At 37.3% G+C, this 18,184-nt stretch overlaps 1 long non-coding RNA gene across 8 annotated transcripts in view; it reads left to right on the top strand.

Annotated features, from left to right (window-relative positions):
- Positions 1–18,184, top strand: part of LOC111561730 — a 414,779-nt gene that overhangs the window by 362,134 nt on the left and 34,461 nt on the right. For 7 of the 8 annotated variants that reach the window (XR_006583250.1, XR_006583244.1, XR_006583247.1 and 4 more), the window contains 3 exons: positions 6,210–6,269; positions 8,456–8,531; positions 14,733–14,959. This is a non-coding gene — a long non-coding RNA (uncharacterized LOC111561730). The remainder of the gene's footprint in view (positions 1–6,209; positions 6,270–8,455; positions 8,532–14,732; positions 14,960–18,184) is intronic. The other variant, XR_006583253.1, reaches the window with a different exon arrangement.

The following is an 18,184-nucleotide window of genomic DNA, read 5'->3' on the forward strand; positions in this document are numbered from 1 at the left end:
TGTGATAGAAATGGCAAGATTACTGAATTTAGTGTTGATGTTTCACTAGTTGCTTAAAAGGTTGTTAAGGATTGCTTGCCATTTATAGCCAGATAGAGATAGCGGATGGTGGAAGACACTCTTCCTGGGTCTTCTCCTAAGAGCCCCACCACTCATTCTTTTTTTGGTAGCATTCTTCAAAGCAACAATCTCATACACTGTTCTTTATTGATTCATCGGGTAACTGCTGACTCCAGAACTAAATGATTACACTGCTTTTCCTTTGGTCAGTTCTTTGCTTATCTGTTCTTCACAGTTCTCTAACAGGTTTCTCACCATGTGGAAGGTGCTGTGCAAGCCACCCGGAGAAATACAGCAGTGCACAAAGTATGCTCCCTGCCACCTGCTGATAGGTATCCAACTGAACATAATACAAGACATGTGTGTTACGTTACACACAAAGTGGTGTAAAGGAACTTGCAACGGCTTTGTAGAATATGATCATGAGTAGGCAGATTCTGGCCACTGATGCATCATTGTGGACTTGTATGTAAATGTGCTACATAAGGACCCTGAGCAATATCATGGCAACCTCATGTTTCATTCATATGAAACTCCTATTACTGAATTCTTTCAGGAATGCATTTTGCAACTTCTGTACATTCTTGAAGCAAAGGCCTTAACACTATAGCTTTTGTTCCTTTTGGACCATTCACCTTCTGGGAACGTCAGTGGGCACTTGGTATATTATAGGCCATCACCAGCCTCCAGCATGAAGGACTTAGTGGAGGGCTCATTTTCATTCACAAATGGGCCTTCCCCTTCTCCTTCTCGGTCATTTACTTCCCTGCTTCTTCAAATACTTAAAGCACAATCTGAGCACTCCATAACACCTTATCAATGAAGTTTGATGCTACTTCTTTACATTTGCAGTACAGTTCTAAAGTTTAAAATTGAATGATAAAGACCCACTCCACAATCATGAATACCAGATCATATTGTTTACTTTTCAAAAATGTCTCCTTTCAGTTTATCTTTGCTTCTACTGACTCAAAGTTCCATAAAATACATTTAAGAGATCTTCTTCCATTTAACAACTTGCCCAGACTGGGGATATCAGATTCCTCTTCTTTCCATCTGCTGGAGGAACAGTTATCCATTGTGCTGCACCTTGTATACTTTTACAAAATACTGGTACCCAGGACCCACAGAGATTCTCATTTATTGGTTTGAGGTAGAGTTCAGAATCAAGTATTTCTTTTTTACCGAGATATAATTGCCATATTATTTTAGTTTTAGGTGTACAACATGATGATTTGATGTTTGTATACATTATGAGATGATCACCACAATTAGTCTATTTAACATCCATCACCATACATAGTTACAATTTTTTTCTTGTGATAAAATCTTTCAGGATCTAACCTCTTAGCAATGTTCAAATATACAATACAGTGGTTACTAACTGTAGTCACCATGCGTCACATCCCCGTGACTTATTGATTTCACAATCCGAAATTTGACCACCTTCACCTATTTTCCTTACCCCCTACTGCTCGCCTCTGGCAACCATCAGTCTGTTCCCTGTATCTATAAGTTTGTGATTTCGTTTTGCATTTTTGTTTGTTTGTTTCTAAGAATATAGTATTTTTTTAATTCCCTAAGTGGTTGAGAGCCAGGCTTGAGAACCACTGTGTCAGTGCTAAAACCTGTTCAGAACCAGTGAATATCTCTAAATCCAGCGGTTGAGGTCCAGTTTTGTTAATCAGGAGGCAGATTTTTTCCAGCAGCTTTGGAACAAAGACTGCTATGGATATCCAGAACATTCTTCGGCCTCATTGCTGAATTACCCCTAGATTAAGGATATTTACTTTTTTGATTGTTTCTGCTTTAAAGCAACCCACCCACCCAGTTACCCCGTGGCTAATATATACAAAACTTTAATGAAAGTTAAAAAAAAAAGTTAAACCCTTGTTTAAGACACTATTGCTATTTTCTGGGCAAATTGTCAGAATGAATATTCAAATCTATGATAACTATGTAAATGACACTCCATGGAGTTGTGCAGTGCACAGCCTGCACAACCACACCCTGTGACCCATCACATTCTTGCTTTTCTTGTTTAAACAAGTCATGACCTGAATTAGTGATCTGGAGACTGTTGGCCTCAGATGACACATTGGCAGGCTGGTTTAGGCATAGTATCTAAGATAAAAGGCAACTTCAAAGTCTGAGATGATGGGTTAAGATGTTCTCAAAAGGCTCCCTGCCTCATGACTCTGTCATGTTGCTTAATTTATCCCAGGTTGCCAGGGAAATGAATTCAAAGTTGACCAGTACAGTGCCTAGAAGCTGTGTATGAATAATAAATAAATTGATGGCAAATATGCCTTTGCTTGACAACCCTGGATGGCTTTATTTGCTTTTGCAAAGCTAAAGACTGACATAACCTGCTCAGCCTCAGCACAATTGCTAAGTAAGCCAGGCTTATTTTCAAATTTCTTAACATCTTCTTTTTATGTCCCATTCTTTATGGAAGTGAACACCAAGAAAAAGCAGGTGTGTTACTCATGGAATATTCTGATAGAAGCATTTAGCTCTGTACCTCTCTGCTTGGCCAGTGAATTCTATGGATGGAATCTCATGTAGCTGCATGTAAGTGAGCTCTGGTAGTATAGCTGTGCTGTTCACTAAAATCTTCTGCGGTGATGGAAATGGCCTATAATGTGCTGTCCAATAAACTATAGGTAGATATCCCTAACCATATGTGGCTACTGAGCACTTGAAATATGGCTAGGGAAACTGAGGAATTAAATTTCTAATTGTAAATACTTTTAATTAATTAAAATTTAAATTCAAAGAGCTACACATGGCTAATGGCTATCATATTAGACAATACAGGTCTGAAAGATAGGTCTTATCTAGAGGGGAAGGTAAAGAATATTGTGTATCTTCAAACTGTCAGGAACATTCTTTTTTATTATCTTATTTGATCTTCATAAGGCCTCACAAGGTAGATTTTATCATCCCCATTTTATAGACTGAAAATAACTGAGTCCCAGAGAATCAATTGTCTGAGATCTGTGACTAAAAAGGATCAAATCAGCATTCAAACTTAGGTTTCTTTGGTTCTAAAGCCTGCACTTGAAATTTACTTGGGGAAGTAGTCTTCACTGTTAGAAACCAAAATTCACAATAAAAGCAATCATGACAACTACTAAAATACTCCTCGAAACATGTGCTCTGTCCTTTCTATTTCCTTTTTTCACCAGATTAAAATTGGGCTTGCAGTCCACTGGGTTGCTCAGTCAGTTAAAGCGTCAGACTCTTGATTTTGGCTCAGGTCATGATCTCACGGTTTGTGAATCTGAACATCATATTGGGCTCTGCACTTGACAGCATGGAGCCTGCTTGAGATTCTCTCTCTGTCTTTCTCTCTCTGCCCCTGCCCCGCTTGTGCTTGCAATATCTCTCAAAAATAAATGAACATTGAAAAAAATTGGGACTTAAGTACACTGAATAGAACCATCAGAAAGAATCTCACATATTAGTAGCTGCTTAGGACTGAGCAGAGGTGTATCAGGGAGTTGTCAGTTTCTTTTCATTAAAGCCCAAACTCTGCCATACCAGACCTCTGCTGAATTGGTTATCTCCCCACCCCTACTACATCTCTTCCTTTATTTCTTAAGATGCCCAGAGTCCATATTTATGGTCCTTTCTCCTGTGCTCTCCTTTGTTCATGGTTCTTACCCATGTCTAGTGAATATGTGTTCATCATCTAGGCAATGGTTCTTAGCCCTGGCTACATCAGGAGTAACTGGTGCACTTTTAAAAACTCAGCTGCCAGAGATTCACTCAAACAAACTGAATGTGGATTTCTGAGAGTTGGGTCCAACCATCAGTATTTTTTAAAGTTTCCCAAGGGACTGTAATGTGCAGGCAGGGCTAAGAAGCACAGCCCTTATTGATTGGTCATCTGCCTGTATCATAGAGTTTTGTTGATTCCAGACTTTTTGAACTCAGAGCACTAGGTAGGTGAGTATTGTAGGTGGAAAAGGGTGGGTGTTGTGGATGGTAAGTAATAAGCGCTTGAAAAAGTGTCAGAAGGTAAAGAAGACAAAAGAGTTGTGGTAAGGGGTCCTAGGAAGGCTTCTGTCACAGCCATTGTGGATGGGTAGAGTTTAGGAAACGCTGATGAGAGAAAGAGCTTTAAGATAAATAATCTGTATTGGCATTGCTTCTGTTCAACATCATTTGTTGAGAACCTTTTGCGCCAGCTCCTGTCATAGGGGCACAAAGATAGAAGGAAAAAAAAAAGGTCCCTGCCATGTAATAAATTACAAGTGTAGAATTAATAAAAAGAAGAAAAAAATAAGAAAGACCTGACCAAATAAGAATAATCCTTATTTAACTACTTATGTGTACCATTTGCCATTATTACTCAGCACAAGTAGCTTTATACACATCATTAAATATGTGTTGGGCTATCTTTGTTGTAACTTGTATTCAGTTGCAGCAGTAGCCTCTGTTTATAACTTCTTAGCCTTTATGTGGTCTGCTTGTGAAGAGTTTAAACAAATTGAAAGGGGACTTCCACCTGCAACTTCCCTTAAGTATTATGTGTGAAGTAAATGTCTATAATAGTTTTTGGCAAATGCATTAAATAAGTCTTCTCATCTTCTTGTACACCCCCCCCACACCCACCTTGCCAATCCTTGGCCCCACCACATCACACCTAACACGTTTTTCTAATCATAGCCTAAATCAAAGTATTTTTCTGTGCTTTGATGGGATAGAAATGGAAGAATTAAAGAGAAACTTCTCTAGTAGTAAGGGTCACAGGGCATCTGTGTTGGGGGGATGGGGAGCCCACAGTCCTTCTGTCCACTAGAAGCAGCATTAAGTACATCTCCACGGTTTCATGCCTGCTTGTCATGTGCTTCAACATCAGAATTCACTTGGAAACCTGTCTTAATTTTAGCATGTGTGTAGTGTTTGGGGTAGGGCTTCCCACCAGGAGATCACAGAAGCATAGAGGATGGCAAGCACTCCTATTCGCTGAGCACTGACTTCCTCTTCACACCAGTGTTAACAAATAACATCAACAAAGCATAAATTTGTTCCGCCTGTTTTGGTGCTTTGTATAAATGGTATCATAGAATGTGTATGGCTTTTATGTCTGGCTTCTTTCCTTTAACACAACATTTGTGAGATTCATTCATTTTGTTGGGTGTAACTGTAGATCGTTTACCTTCATAACTGTAGTGTTTTCCACTGTGTGAATAAACTCAAATATATTTATACATTCAACTGTTGATGGACGTTTGGGTAGCTTTCAGGTTGAGGCTATTACAATTGCTGCTATGAGCAATCTGATACATGTAGTTCTGTGAATGTATATATGTATTTCTGTTGGGAACATACCTAGAAGTGGAGCTGTCAGATAATAGGATATGTGAGCATTCAGTTTAAATAGATAACTTGCCAAACAGATTTCCAGAGTAGTTGCACTGATTCTCTGGTCCATCAGCAGTGTATGAGAGTTATGGTGCCTCTCTTTGTTCCTTTCCATCTTCTCGTTTTAGGCATTCTGGTATATGTCCAGGATGCAGTATGGTTTAATTTGCATTTTCTTAGTGATTATGGAAGTTGAGCACCTGTTGTATTCGTTGGCCATATACAAGTAATTTTTGCCACTTGTTCTAACACGATTATTCTAATAACATATAGACAAATTTCTTATCCTATTTTTTTCTCTAGCTATTTTCATACCCCCCCCTTTTTTTTAACCAATATAATGTCATTGGGAAAATAAGTTCCCTCCTTTTAGGCTAATCTAATACAGTTGTTTTCTTAAATTGTTGTTACCTGGTAGTAAAGCGAACAACATTTGTTCTCTCAAAACAAGAGGAAGATTTCACTAAAATTAAATAACCTGATATATAGTAAGTGTGAACAGATTCAAGGAAGATTATGCATAGTCATTTTGGAATTTGAATAACTAATGTAAGTCTTTGGATGAGAGAAAATATTTTACATCAATTATATCTTCCTCAAAAGGCAGTCAGTCTTAATACTAAGAGAAGGAACAAGCCTAGAGAAGAACCCACCCTGATGGAACTTGCTTTCTAAATGACAATGCTGTTCTAGAGTTGATATGACATTGATAAATTTGATTTAAATCAAATGAGCTATTGTTTAATAGGCCTTTTATATTATTGGAATTCAAGGCTGCCAAGCTCTTCTGTGAAGTACAGTCATGGAACTTCAGAGAAGCCTTCCATGGTTAGGTGAGTTGGATAAATTCATTAAACTAACAGAGTTATTGGAGCATTCTGGGCTCTGCTAAAGACCACACGGGCAGTGTGACAGCCAAGAAAAGAAAGGCTAGAGAATAGTAGGAACCACAGAAATAAAATAAGCTAGGTTGTCTGGCCCTGTCCTCATTTTCTTATTTTAAGCAAATACCTAGTGTATTTATTGCCTGACAATGACTGACAAAGGTATATAAAAAGTTCTGGCTCTTGGAGTGCCTGGGTGGCATGGTCACTTGAGCAGCCAACTTTGGCTTACGTCATGATCTCATAGTTTGTGAGTTCGAGCCCCGCATCAGGTTTGCTGTTGTCACCACAGAGCCCACTTCAGATCCTCTGTCCCCCTCTCTCTCTGCCCACCCCTGCTCTCTCCCTCAAAAATAAATAAACATTAAAAAAGAAAAGTACTGGCTCTCCTTTTTGGAGAAAACAATTTAGTTGGTTGTATATTGCTGACTGAAACGTCATGTCCTTTGAGGCATCAATGGGATTTAGACTGATCCCAAGTCTTTCCAAATTGCTTGCTTAGTTATTTTTCTATACAGAGAATATTTTTATAAAAATGTATAATTCAAGGAACAGATTTCTCAAGGGCTTGAATGCCTTTGAATGTGCTACTGCATTGACCAAGCGTGAACACAATGCAGATCTCTCGTCACTTGTGATATACTGGGCATTGCGGCTTGACTGTCTACTCTCTCATCCCTGTGTCTGTCTATCTATCATTACTGCCGTGCCATTTGAGTTTTGGAGGATTTGAGATTTGGGAGTGGACTTTGAAATGTTTATCTTTTGGCACCTTATCAAGGACTTGCTAACATAGGTCCTGCATAGGGAAGAGGAAGAAATGAGAGGAAAATTATGAGAGAAGAAATGAGTTAGAGCCCCAGTTTTACAGTTCAGTCCTGATTCTGCCCAAAAAATTTACTGAAAGAATAACTCCTGAAAGGTGTGTGTGTATATACATACATATATATATATATATATATATATATGTGTGTGTGTGTGTATATATATATATATATATATGCATGTATATACATACACAGATATATATATTTACTTCTTTTCCTAGGGTATCACAAATTTGAGGGTAAAATGTATTTTGGAACATCAAAAAATGTGTTGAAATACAGTTTCTGCCATTATAAAATGTGTCCTTAGATCCAATATCAGGTGTGCATGTGTGTCCATTTTCACCCATTACTTCATGGAGATGATGGGTGTGACAACAAACAAAGAGGAAACGAGACAGTTATTTCTCCTGGTCACTGGCCTTTGCTTTTAAAATTTCTTCTGGTCTTTCAAACTGGTATGTTTCCCTCCGCCTCTAAATGGTTCATGTTTCAAAAACGTTTTGAGAGAATTGTTACACTGTGTTTTCCACTCCATGGTGAAAATCTCTAGCTGTATGTCCTATAGAAACTTGGTATGAGTGATGAACAGGAATGAAGGGTCCACAGAAGAGACCACCTGATGGATCTAGCTTGAGTCCCAGACCTGTTCTCTGACACCACCCTCTTTTCTCCATCCCTTCTGGAAGTGCCTGAGTTATACCATCATCGGCAATGAACTCTTTGTGCTTTAAGGAGGGAGAGATGAGAATCTGTTTGACTTTTGCTGAAGTTAGTCTATTACCACCTTGAGGTAGTAGCAGATGTTAACTACCTGGAAGGCACAATGACCTTTGATTTGAGAGAAACCAGCGCTTTAAAGTTTCAGATAATTATGTTTGAGATAATTCACAGCTGGTCTGGGGCCTTCGCCTCTTTCATTGACAGTAAGCCATATTTTAACTCATCCCCAGATGTATAAAGTCTATTCATTGACTCAGTGAGTCATTAACTGCCTTTAAAGTTTCATTAAAAGCGGAGACATTGCTAAAGAGCTTGTATTAGTCACCCTTTGATCCAAGTTCAGTTAGACATTTGAGGAGAGAATTGATAACGTAACAAATGATGTCAAAAGAGAGAGGCTAACGTGGCTATCGGAGTCTCCACTGTTCAGGTCCAACAAATACTGAAAAATTTGTTGGAATGGCATCCGGTCAGCAAGTGTGATATGCTGCAGGGGGGATGGATATTATATTACTGAATATGATAGTTTGTGTGAGCTCACATGTTTGTCCTGTCTCCTCCTCTTTTCCCGGTCTTCCCTTCTAGGTCATTCGATGCTGTCACCCCTTCCACATAAATAGCACATCTGCTCAAGACATAGAGTTTATTTTGAAGGACACAGGTAATTCAAAAGCTATTTATGTTTGAATAGTACTTACCTAATTTAAATAGCCCAGCAATGATGAAATACTAGCATAGCAGAATCTAAAATAGTTTGGCCCAGCTTATTAAGTTGTTATGATGCACATTACAGGCTCATTTGCTATAATTAATTAGTGAAGAGAGGATAGAGCTTCGGCCTTAATTGCTTCTATCTAGCAAATGTTTTTGAGGAGAGTTCATTTATTAAGAGGAGCCTAACTGAGAAGAATACATAGGCAAAAAGTTCTTTCTTTTGTTCTTTCTTCACTTCATATATTTTTTCCAATGCTATTATTTAAAATAATTTTTTTAAAGCTCTAAGTAGAAGCAAGTGTTGTGTTCCTTTGCCAAGCAGTCTTTTTCACTAAACTGACATTTCCTAAAATATCATCTTTACATGCAGTGTGTTTTTCTCCCACTGGTTGCTGGCTGACCTTTGTGCTTTAACTCTTTCGAATCCTTAGAGCATTTAGGGGATAGAGTTGGAAGCCATGATGGGATTCATTTTCTCTCTCTCCTTGTCAAGCCTCCAGAGCAGGATAAGATGATGAGTACAGTCAAAACAGCAATACAAAACCCATAGAATAGATATACCACGTGTTGATATCAGTCCCCTGAACTAGTATTATTATTTTTTATGGGTATTCATTTTTTACATGTCAACATGCAAACAGTAATAATTCTTTCATTATTTAGCTATAAAAAATTTTTGAAATGGCTCTTTACATATATTATTTCATTTAGTCATATTCTAAACACTGAAGCTGGCTGGGCGAGATGCTGTTCCTCTCTGTTTACAAATAATGGAACTGAGATTGGAAGATGCTAAGGGATTTGGCTGAGAGCACGCACCTGTTTAGTGGCCACCAGAAACAGGCCTGAGTTCTGATAGTTGGCACATATCCCTCTGTACTGTTGTTGTTAAAGATTTTAAACATGCAGGAAATAGACAAAACTGATACCCACATATCTACCTCCTTGGATTTAACAAATGTTAGCCTTCTATTTATTTGCCTCAGACCATTTTTGTTTTGGCGTTTGTAATCAAGCACTGTGAGTGCATCTAATACTGTCCTTCCTCGATCTCTTTTCCCATTCCTCCTTCCCTCCCTCAAGAGTCCCACAGTCCTGAATTTGTTGGGAAGCATTCCCATGCAAGTTTTCAGATTTTACTCTGTATGTATCTTTCCATGAACATATATAGTATTATGCTGTGCCTTAAAATTTCACACATATGGAGTCATACGTACCATGTCACAACTTCAGTTTGGTCCTATGTCTTCAGTAGTGTGTTTCCAAAATTTATCCATGTAAATCTAGTTCATTCATTTCAACAGGTGCATAGTATCCCATTGTATGAACACACCATGTTTATTCATCCATTCCTTGTTTATGGACATTGGGGTTATTGTCCATTTCCCCCTATTTTAAAAAGTGCAGTAAAGGATATCTTTGTGACTTTCCCTTGGCCAAAGGTACAATAATTTCTCTAGGTCTGAAGGATATATCAGAACTTTAATTAATGTGCACATTTGCAGCTTTCCTAGGTATTAGTGTATTTTTCTCCAAAGCATTTGTACCAATTTGTTCTGCCACAGATGGTACATAAATTCTTTTTCCCCATATTCTTTACAACATTTGGAGTTATTAGCTTTCATATTGTTCTCCCCCGGCCTCTTCATTCCATTGGTGTATAATGATTTCTCCTTGTTTTAATTTGATCCTTATGTTTGCCTGTCTTTTCTTATATTTATTGGTTGTTGAGATCTCTTCTTCAACAAATTGTCTGATTATATTATTTGATTTGTTTCCCTATTGAACTTCTTGCATTAATCATTATTTGTAGGAATTTCACATATATTCTGGATATTTTAGCAATTATATCTTCTCCCAATCTGTGACTTGTCTCAGCATTGCTTATGGTGACTTTCTTGTAGTACAGAAAATTTTTATTGTAATGTGCAATATGATTTATCAATATTTTCCCTTGCATTTATAGTATTCTGCCTTTAAGGAAATCTGCCTTGGATTGAAGTCATAAAAATATTCACCTATTTTTTTTAAAGGCTTAAAGCTTTATAGGTATTATAATAATTTTGAACTTATTTTTATGGATGGTGAGAGGTAGAAACCTACTTTTCCTTTTCCTTCATGGATAACCAGTTATTCCAGTGACAGTTATTAAATAATCCATATTTTAACTTTTGATTTTTTAATTTAGTTTTTATTTTCTATCCAATGTAGGTACAAAATACAAATACTCAAGAATTCTACAGTCTATTTTAAAAATGAAAAATTGGAGTTCCCTTCTATTTCCTGCACCCCAGATACAAACACTATTTTATTCTTTTAGACTTTATAAAGTAAAAACAAACAAACAAACAAACACTTTTATCTCTTAATAGTATGCTCGTGATAACAGCTCTTAATTTGTCACATCGGGTCATTATTCTTTAACTTTAAACTTTGGAAGATGAGAGGTTTTTTTAGTTTGTTTGCATTCTCCTAAAATAGTGTTACTGTAATTTTGGTTTAATAAATATTCCATATTTACATTATTTCCATTATGTAAACTACTTACAAATGTACTATGTACTACTACAGTTTAATTACTTTTCTTTTCCTGCATATTTTTGGTTTGTTTTTATTGGAGTTATAGTCTTATTTTATTCATATATTTATTTTTTGTGTTCTTAACATAATTAGCTCCAAACTTCCTCTTATGCAAATCTCCTCTCATGTTCAAACACTTCCATTTTCTGACAATGTCATCTTTTAAAAATTATTTTAATTGAGAAAAAATTGACATATAACAAATTAGTTTCAGGTGTCAACATGATTCAATATTTGTATACATTGAGAAATGATAACTACATTGAGTCTAGTTAACATTCATCACCTCACATAGTTACAGTTCTTTTTCTTGTGATAAAAACTTGTAACATCTACTCTCTTAGAAAATTTCAAATATATAATATGGTATTCATCACAGTCACCATGCTGTACATATATCCCCATGACTTATTTATTTTATAACTGGAAGTTTGACTCCTGTTGACTCTGTTCACCCATTCCACCTGTCCCCTAACTCTCCTATATATAAATGAGATTAAATAGTATTTGTCTTTCTCTGTCTGACTTATTTCACTTCATGCTCTCAAGATCCACCCATGTTGTTGCAAATGTCAAGATATTATTCTTTTTATGGATGAATAATATCCCACTGTGTATGTGTACATTTTCTTTATCCATTTATCCATTGATGGACACATAAGTTGTTTCCATATCTTGGGTATTATGAATAATACTGCAGTGAACATAGGGATACATATATCTTTTCAAATTAGTGTTTTCATTTTCTTTGGATAAATACCCAGAAGTGGAATTGCTGGACCATGTGGTAGTTCAATTTTTAATTTTTTGAGGAGCCCCAATGTTGTTTTCCATAGTGGCTGCACCAATTTACATTCTCACCAACAGTGTACAAGGGTTCCCTTTTCTCCACATCTTCTTCAACACTTGCTGTTTTTTGTCTTTTTTATAACAGCCACTCTAACAGGTGTAAGGTGATATCTTATTGAGGTTTTGATTTGCCAGTATCATCTTTTTAAAGACGTCTGTCTCAAAGCCTTCTCACCCCCAATCTGGACAAGTTGTTCTCTAGGTGGTAAAAAGGCTGGTCTTGAGATCTCCCGTTATCATTCTGGTAATTCCCTTTGCTTCCCTCTTGGGTTAGATTGTTTTATGGATCCCATTCTTCCTTTTCTTGCCTTAATTTCCTTAATTCAGTGGAATATATTCATTAGTAACTTTCTGAGAAAGAGTACATGTTGGATAAAGTTTTGGGGATCTTCTATGTCTGAAAATATCTCTATTCTCTCCGTAACTTGGCAAAGTATAAATGTTTAGATTATTTTGCCTCAGATTACATTTTTCCTCAAAACTTTGAAGGCTTCGTCATACTTTTTAGTAATGCTCTTGAAAAGTCAGAGGCGTTTTGTTCCTAATCTTCAGTAATGGAAGAGTGAAAATATGAAAGAAGGCTTCCTGAGCTGCAGAACATGAGTCCCTCAGTGCTAGAGTGGAGTAGCAATAAAAGAGAATTTGAAAGAAACTAATGTGTGCTCAGTGTCTTCTTCCTGCCTTGGAGAGGTGGGCAGGACAACACACCCATAAGGACCCAGTGCAGAGAGAAGTCAGTAAGTTGGAGGAACCAACATTTTGGAGGTCTGAGGATAAATGAGATTCCTGTGGGCCAAGAGAAGATAAACAGGTTTGTGTTGTCTTCAAAGAACCTCCCTCCTCCCTTCTTGGTAGGCCAGAAGACCCCAGAAGCAAGAGTGTATGGGTATACTTTTTGGGTCAAGATCTGGGGGGGTTCACAAGAGGTCAACCAAAAGGTGCACTGTTGCAGTGTGGAGGCTCCAAAGTGAGGGGCATCCCTCAAAGGACCCCCAAATTTGGTGCTTGCCACCCAGAGGACACTCACAGCCAGATTTCAGTAGCACCAAGGAGGGCTTAATGGAGATGTTCTCAGTCATACCAAGTTTGTCTCACAAAGAACCACATTGTAAACACTCTTGGAGGAAGTATTCCGATAAGAAGAAAAGCAATTCTAGGAGACACAGCAAAAGATATGGAAAATAAAGATGATCAGATAAATGTGGTAAAGCTTATTTTGTCCAAAAGATTATCAGAACCCAAAGGGAAAACAAACAAACAAACAAACAAACCAAAAACCTCTTACCTTTCCAAAAGTAAAATTCTAGATAATAGGATGGGAAATAGAGAAGCTGAGACTAAAGTGTTGAGAGTGTGTCCTAACAACACAGCTTCAAAATCTATACAATGTCATGATTATGTAAGATGTTGTCCCCACCAGAAGCAGTGTCAGAAAATATCAGTGTATTACAATATACTTGTAGTCTTAAAAATTAATATATTCATTTCAAGAGATACAGGAAAATTACTTGATAATTAGTGGTAGCTGGTGGTGAGTAAAGTAGTGGTATGCTGGAAATATAATATTAAATAACCTGCCTCCCCTTCTATGAAGGCTGGTGAACTTCCTGCAGACAACTCTACCTTGAGTGGGTGGTGGAAAATCTTAACTTTAAATGGAAATGGAGATTTGTTTTGTTTTGTCTTGTCTCACATTGCGTTCTCTAGAAGCAGAGAGTGAGTGTAAAATTCAGAACTAACAAATTTTTGAGGAGTGTTCTTCAGAAAAAGTCATTAAGTTTAAGGATAAGAAAAGTAAAAAAGTGGGGCCAGGGTATGATTTCAGGGTACATGCAACTTTAGTTACACAATAGAATTTTCTCCCCTGGAACCAGGGTCTGACCTCTTGTACCTTTAAAATCAGTTATTGGTACATATGTGGGGGGGAGGTAGGGGAGTGGTATCATGACTTCCCAGGAAAGATGGCACTTGTCAGCTGATGGCAGTTCTCCTGAGAGAATTCTCTCAGAGCCATTCATAGGCCATTTTCACAGTAGCTGAGAGAAGAATGTACAAATCCCCTATAAAATGGGATGAGGGCAGAGTAGTGAGGAATGACAGCTTTTACCACACTGATTCATATATTGACCTGAAAATTCTAGTTTCTGGATTAAAATTGTATTTTACAAATTAAAGTGATTGTAGGATTTTCCACATCATGTGGAAGAACAGGCATGGGATTGCTTATTTTTATCCAGGGGTAGAGGAAGATGTTCTCCAACTAAAAAGGACAGCAAAAAAAAACAAAGTGGCTTTTTGTGATTATATCTCATGTGATTATATCTTTTGTGATTATATCTCATGCATCCTGCATGCTCAATACACCCCATGTGTGCACACATACACACATATTATGCATGTATGCATATGTACATATTTCATCACATTTTATGTCACACATACATGTTTGCACATGTATACATATATACACATATGCAGACATATTTCATTTACTATCTCATCTTATATTCTATAGATTAGAAAAAAACAAGTGTTATATTCTTTAAATGATTTTATTTACAAGTAGATACTGTTAACACCGGTATTGTATAAGCATTAAGATCTATATGGCTATTATTGCCATAACAAAAGTATAGAAGATACTCACATTTTCTTTTCAGCATTATACTTCTTTGAAATAAAGAAAGTTGAAAAGAGGGCATTTCTTTTTCTGCCAAAGATCTGGAAACACTTTGTCCCTGGATGGACTTTCAGCCAAATGAGGATCTCCATAGGAATGGAAGAAATCACACTCTCTGCTCCAGGATCCTGCATTTGCCAGGTCACATTGCTTTACTTTGGATTTCTACCATCCGAGAGAAGGTCAGTCCAAAGACCTGAGACCTACCATGGTGCTGCAGATTGCTGAGCAACGCCAGGGAATATGTCCTCTTGCATCCTTGCCAGGTAAGGATCTGAAGATGAGATGTTTGCATCCCCGGCGCCTCACATTTTGTGCCAGACCAGGACTGCACTGCAAGAAGTCTCTTTGCCAATTTTCCTTTATTAAGAAGATACTCCCTTCCATGCCCAAGAATAATATTATGGAAAAGGATAACCATTTAGCTATGTTTGACCATGGTCCTAAGGAATTCAATGGGATCCCACAGAATTCCAAACTACACATTTTTTAATTCACAAGTAAAGGATGAAAGGTATGTCAATGGACATGATAACAGAAAATGCATAGTTCTTTAGAATGCTTTACAACATCACCAGAATGCCAAGCATCTGTGTCTTGATGGATGTCATATACTATGGCTATATACATAGTATGCTAGCCTTATATTTTGAGCAATAATGAAACATACTTGGGAAATTGTGAAAGCAAAGCTGACCATTAAGGACTTGACATTTCGTTTTGCTGTATGGAAAGACATTTAGCATGTGGTTTTACACCCAGCATTTGGGAGTTTGTCCAAGCTCAGTGGTCCTATACACACTCAACATCCTCTCTTCTAGAGTTTAGATAGCCCCACTAGCATTCAGAATCTTCAGGCCCACACTGAACCATTATTTTAAAGCACACTTTTTAGTGCCAGACAACAGGCAAACACTAGTGAAGTTCCAGGGAGAGGCATGTTTATTTGTTTTCTGCGGTTCAGAAACCATTTCCGTTTGCTTGAATAAGACACTGTCTAAAAGCAACTTCCTTTCTTTTCCCATGGCTCCTTGAAATGGCAAATTATTAAAATTGTCAGGGTTACTGGTATGAGAATGAATGAGAGGTGATCTCATTTTGGAGGAGGCAAGGAACAGAAAAGATTTGAAAAATTAACATAAATCCATTCTATGGGACTCAAGATTGTGTTTGGGGGGTCTTTGTTTGATAATTCCTCTCTCCCTTCCCTTGATAAACACACACACACACACACACACACACACACACACACACACCTTGGTTCTAATACTGCATTATTAAGATGATTCATCTCAGGCTGAAGTTCTGTCTTTTAGCCTGTATCACTACTCAGGAGAGGTCATGAGTTAAAAGAAAACAATGAACAATGAAGTCAAATTAACAAACAAATGAGTAAAGTTGCTGAAAAGAAAACTTTGTTTATATGTGAATCTCTGTGTACAGAGAGACCTGGTACATCAATACTAGACTGTTAATCAGAAAATCTGGATTCTGAACCCTTCCCTGACACCCATGTGACTTTGGGTGAGACCCATAATCACACTAAGCCTCATATCCACTTCTGTAAAATGCTGAAACTAATTACCTGCTTTACTAACTCCAAAGAATTATAGCTAAGTGTCAAATGAGATAGCGTGTGAAAATATGTCATGAACTGCAAAGTACTTTACTAATATAAAATACCAGTAGGACATAAATATGTTAAAGCTAAAAATTGAATTCGTTTTCTTAACTTTTGTCCCTTCCTATTTATTTCTTGTGCCACGAGGCCTCCATTTTCTCAGTTCCTACTCATAACTGGTCTGCCTCCAGTCCCATTGTTCAAAATCGTTTGGTCTCTCCTGTAATTTGAAGGCAGATAAATCTTAAATTACCATTTTCCAGGGAAATGTCTTAACTCTTGGAAGCCACTTGAGTCCCATATGGTATTGTAAAATAATAAAAATAAGATGCCCACAGTAAAAGAATAATGTGGATGCTAATGTAACCAAGATGTCAGTTTAGATCTCTCCTTTGCTTGACAATCTGGAGATCTGAATAAATTGATTCCTACTCCCAATTCCATAGCCCACAATTGATCAAAATAATGTCATATACATTAATACATTATTGAGAGCATATTTCTTGAAGATTACTAGGTTGATCTGGACCTTTTTCTTTTAAATGACGGAAACTCAACTTTAAAATATCTTTTTTTTTTTTTTTTTTATTTTTGGGACAGAGAGAGACAGAGCATGAGCGGGGGAGGGGCAGAGAGAGAGGGAGACACAGAATCCGAAACAGGCTCCAGGCTCCGAGCCATCAGCCCAGAGCCTGACGCGGGGCCCGAACTCACGGACCGCGAGATCGTGACCTGGCTGAAGTCGGACGCTTAACCGACTGCGCCACCCAGGCGCCCCTAAAATATCTTTAAAAAGTAAATAGGTTCACTTATACAACGAAAAAATTGAAATGTATGACTTTAGGCATGGCTAGATCTAGTGACTCAAATTGTATCAACAGAATTCTGTCTTCTTTTTGCTCTACTTTCCTCTGTTTTGTCTTCACTCTTGGGCAGTCTCTCTTCATGTGATAGACATCCTGATGAAGGCAGCCTGAATTAACTAGGATTTATTAGCAGTTAATTACTGCTGCAAATAACAAAAAAGTAAAATAGAAATGGCTTAAACAAGATATTTCCCTCTCACATTTGGGTCTAGATGTAAATAATGTATGGCTTGTAAGACATCGATGTCCCATGAAGTCTTCAGGTACCCATTCTTACAACTTTCTGAATAGCCATCTCTCAGTAAGCCATTGGTGTAATACTAGGAAGGTTTTTTAGTTTCCATGACTCATGTAAATATTCATCATAACTGCAATATAACCACATATTGTCTTTTTAAAAAAATCATTGTGAGGTTATCACAACTCTAGGAATATTTACTAAATATGTTACTTAAAATATTGCTAATTTTGTCAGGTTAGTGCTTTCCAGTCTTGGCTGCTACTCCTTAGAATCACCTAAAAGATTTTAAGAAAAAAATTGATTCCAAGATTTCATTGTTGACCAATTAAATCAGAATATCCAGGGAATGGGGCCTGGTTTGTTTGTTTGTTTGTTTATAGTTTTCATCATGTTAGCCTCCACAAGCAACTAAAATTAACGTTGATTGAAGCCTAGGTTGGTTAATTGGTCTTCCCTAAACAAAATTTATCCAAAACGGAGTATGAAAGACACAATGGCTCAAATGTAAAGTGGGTCTTTGCCTTGTATCTAGGCACATACATGACTTAGGTGTTCTCTAATATCTCCATCATCTGCACATGCAATAACTCCAAGTATCTTCCTATCTGAGGGTATTTGGATTCACTCTCAAGAAGGATCCAAACCTCCCTGTCTTTCCCATCTCTCTGACCTTTTGATTGGCAGGGCTTTTTCTGTTGTTTGAGCTGTGTGGTTCATCCTTGCTGATGAATAGTCTTAGCATCATTTCCATCTTGTCTAGACT

The sequence above is a fragment of the Felis catus genome, chromosome A1 (genome assembly GCF_018350175.1).
Source record: "Felis catus isolate Fca126 chromosome A1, F.catus_Fca126_mat1.0, whole genome shotgun sequence".
In the NCBI taxonomy this organism is placed as follows: Eukaryota; Metazoa; Chordata; class Mammalia; order Carnivora; family Felidae; genus Felis; species Felis catus.